Raw genomic sequence first — 4,006 nt, 5'->3', positions numbered from 1 at the left:
TTCTGCCAATTTTTATCGTGTTTGGACTTCATTTGATATGGATTTTCTGCGAAACAAAAACATGCAACAAAAAGGAACTGGCACTAGGCAATGGATCAATATGTTAGTCCAAGAAAATTGTATAAGTTGTTGCCAAATGTTTGTAAAATTTGTGAAATATTGACATGAAACAATCAAAAATTGTAGATGCGATGGAGATGTATTAGGTTCTCACTGAGGGAAATATTTATCTCTACTGTACTACATCTCCCCTCCTCTTCGGTGAAAATCCAACGCAGCTCACAAGTAGGAGGGCAATTTCACTCTTTTGGACAATGGCAAATTTCAACCTTTATATTTGCATGGCTAATCTTCCTATACTGCCATGGATTTTTTACTATAACATACACGACAAATTTTATTTAAACCACACATGGAAAGTTTCTACTTTCTATTTTTTGCCATGGCAAAATTCCTCTTTATGGACAATGGAAAACGTACTTTGTTTGCCATGGCAAAACTTTTCTATAAAGGACAAATTTTATTATTTGTTATGACTAATCTAAGCTCATTTTGTGATTTTTATGGACAATGGCAAATGTAGTAAAAATCTGTGTTTTTCTTTTGTGTTGCTATTGGGCTTTTTTTTCCTTTTATTTCTTTACATGGAAAAGGACTGTGGGTGCAATTGTGTGTGCGTTCGGGCTTTGGGCCTTCTCCCATGAAAGAAATCATTCATTGGGTTTAATCGCCCGTATCGAACATGTGGGTGTTATCAGCGTCCATTCTTCAGAGTTCCTATTCGTTGCATTCTACTCTGGGGTTCGAACTGTAGATCTCCTGTTAGTGCACTCACCTGGCTAGCCGGTGCAACTACCAACTGATGTTGAAAAATGCGTAGCGAAAGACAAAGAACAGAAATCAGCGGCGTAAACTTAACATTACTTAAAAAATTGAAAACAAAATTTCTAATTTCAAACAATTTTTTTTGAAATTAAAGATAATCTTCTAGAACTCCGAACAACTTTTAAAATTTCAGAACATATTTTGAAACTGTAAAGATTTTTCTAAAACCCAAACATTTTTTGAACTTATAGCAAAAAACTCAATTCAAAAAATTTGTTAAACACAAAGATTTATAAAATTGTAATTATTTTTTAAACAATAATATTATCAAGAATTACAAGATATTTTTTGAAAACATGAACATTTTTTGAATTGGTGAACTTATTTTGAAAACCAGAACAAATTTTGGAAACTTTGGCTCTTTTTGAATTGGTTAAAAAAAACTAATAACAGGTGAACATATTGGAATCCAAAACAAAATTTTGAAACTGAGAACAATTTTGAAAATGCAAGCAATTTTTGTATATATGAATAAAAAATTGAAAATGGGAATTGTTTCCTAAAATTTCATACAATTTGCAAAAGCCGCTGTCATTTTTAGTAAATGCAAATACTTTTTGAAAGTTTGAACAATTTTTTAAAATAGTGAACAAATTTTGGAAACACAAACCAATTTCAAACATTTGAATTTTTTTTAAAATTTTACAATTGAAAGAAACGAAATTGAATAAAATAAGAAAGAAACAGCAAAAATGAAAACATAATAACAAAAAAAGGAAAGGAAAAGGAAAAACCTGTTCAGGAACATTCTAGCGTGTTCACCTCTAGCTATGCGCGAACAACAGGAGATGGGACGGCCCAATTGATCACGCGCCTGTGCGTTTCCTCGACCATTTGACACAGAGAGCGTCAAATAAGTTTTCACTCCTTTCTAAATATAATTTTTTTTATTGATTTCAATATGGACTATATACAGAGCAAAATGAGTGAATGTAAACTCTAAAATTTGTCTATATATCCATGTGTAATCCGTATTAAAATTTATAAAAGGCTTATATTTAGAAACGAAGGGAGTATTTTCCAAACCGTCGCTGACAGGCGGGACCCAAATAGCATAGATCGATCATTCCAATAGTATGCTGATAAGACGTACCCACAAGCCCATGTATGGAAATGCAAGGTTGACGGATCCAAACGGGGCACGGTACACGAGTTAGATAAGGAGACTGACAGCAGCGACAAGTCATGGAGAGAATTTTTTTTTTTTGAGGGAAAGTCATGGAGAGATGACCAAGCACAAGCAGCATACACAAGCAGCATACACGAGTTAGACCTAGGGTAAACTATTCTGTTACTACTGTTCCGGGACACAATTTTATTCATATTTTTGCGTTATGTGTGTAGAGTGGGGTCTCTGACGACGATTATGATATCTGAACCAGAGCAACTGAACGAACTTCAGAAAGTCGCTGTGCGATTTGAAGAAAAGATCTATACTCAATCAACAAACCAGGTAATTTAACCACAAGTCCATGGGATGGATACCTTACTCCCTCCTTCCCTCTGCTTGAACGGGCTTCATCTCAATTGCACCCACTTGAGTCTGCTAAAAAAAGTTCAAATGTATTTATTTGGTTCGGGAGTACCATATTCTTTCCAGTCAGAATTTCTGTTTGTATGGCTTATTTGTGGCAAACCTAGGAGCAGGCTACAACTCTTCATCATATTGCCTAACTCTGTTATGGTGAATATTTGTTTATTTGATAAAGTTGGGGCACACTGTCGCTTATTTGAGACAGTATGTTTGCTCGTTAGATGATTTTTTTTTTTTGCATTCAAATGTTAACAGCTGAAACACCTTCTTGAACGTGCTAAACTGCTAAGCACAAAAGAACTGTTGGTTGCAAGTCACTATTACTCCCTCCGTTCGGAAATACTTGTCATTGGAATGGATGTATCTAGATGTATTTTAATTGTAATACATTCATTTTCATCCATTTTGATGACAAGTAATTCCGTACGGAGGGAGTAGTAATTTGGTATAGAACTTTACATCATGTTCTTTTGTATTACCCAGTCTGATTATTTCCGGAGCATTCCTCTGAAACTGCACCCTTTGGAGACGCAGACACAACTGGTTCCTGGAAATGCTCAAGTGATTCCAAGTCAAAACAACTCCGGTAAGGTACCATATACAGTAAACTTAGTGTTGCACAATTTATCATCTTCGTTTGGATGCCATTATTTTTTTATTGCATCAACTGCTGAGGTTATGTGCTTTATTGCATTAAAAGAGATCAAGACCATACTACTGCAAGCTGTGAGTCCAAGACCATACAGTATACCACTGCAGTATTTAAAAGAGATCAAAGATAACTTCTCCCACAAGCGAATAATCGGTCATGGTGGTTTTGGTGTGGTATATATGGTATAAACCATTTAAATTACTCCAAGGTTGCATGTGTTTCTTTTCATGCAAACAAACTTATCTCTGTCTGATATGCACTTGATCCAAAAACTCAAACAGGGAGAGCGGCGAAATGGGGAAATGATTGCTGTGAAGAAGATCATGTCGTCATTAAAGCCAGGCCTGCAGGATCAATTCGAGAGGGAGGTTTGCCATCTTATGATGCTTCGACACCCTAATATAGTGCGATGTGTTGGCCACTGCTATGAAGTACAGAAAGAGTGTTTGCCGTACGATGGGAAATACGTTTTTGCTGAGATGGCAGAAATGTTACTTTGCTTGGAGTATATGTCAAAGGGAAGCCTTGATAAGCTTATATCAGGTTGTTTCTCAGTTCCATCTTTGTTTTAAACTGCAATTCGTCAAGTTTGCCATGCTTTGAGCATATAGCTCTAAGAAAACAACATTTTACTCACATATGTTAAGTGTTATGATGGATCAATGTGTGGTTCCGTTTTCAGTCTACAAGCAACAAATGGAAACATGCAGTACAATTTTGTAGCCCTTTCATATATTATCTAGGGAACAACAACAATATTTTTTTTATGTAACATCTGTCTCAGAATGCTTGCTCTTCTTCTGGTTACAAATGCAGATGAATCTTCTGGGCTTGATTGGAGTACACAGTACAATATAATTGAGGGGATCTGCTATGGTTTATGCCACCTTCATGAAGAAATCGATAAGCCTATTATCCACCTGGATCTGAAACCG

General features: G+C 35.6%; 1 pseudogene; it reads left to right on the top strand.

Moving 5' to 3' along the window:
• LOC119339790 overlaps positions 1-4,006 on the top strand; it is an 11,982-nt pseudogene that overhangs the window by 3,158 nt on the left and 4,818 nt on the right.

This window comes from Triticum dicoccoides, chromosome 7B (assembly GCF_002162155.2).
Source record: "Triticum dicoccoides isolate Atlit2015 ecotype Zavitan chromosome 7B, WEW_v2.0, whole genome shotgun sequence".
Taxonomy (NCBI): domain Eukaryota; kingdom Viridiplantae; phylum Streptophyta; class Magnoliopsida; order Poales; family Poaceae; genus Triticum; species Triticum dicoccoides.
The sequence above is the reverse complement of the archived record's forward strand: the minus strand, read 5'-3'. Positions and strand labels throughout refer to the sequence as shown.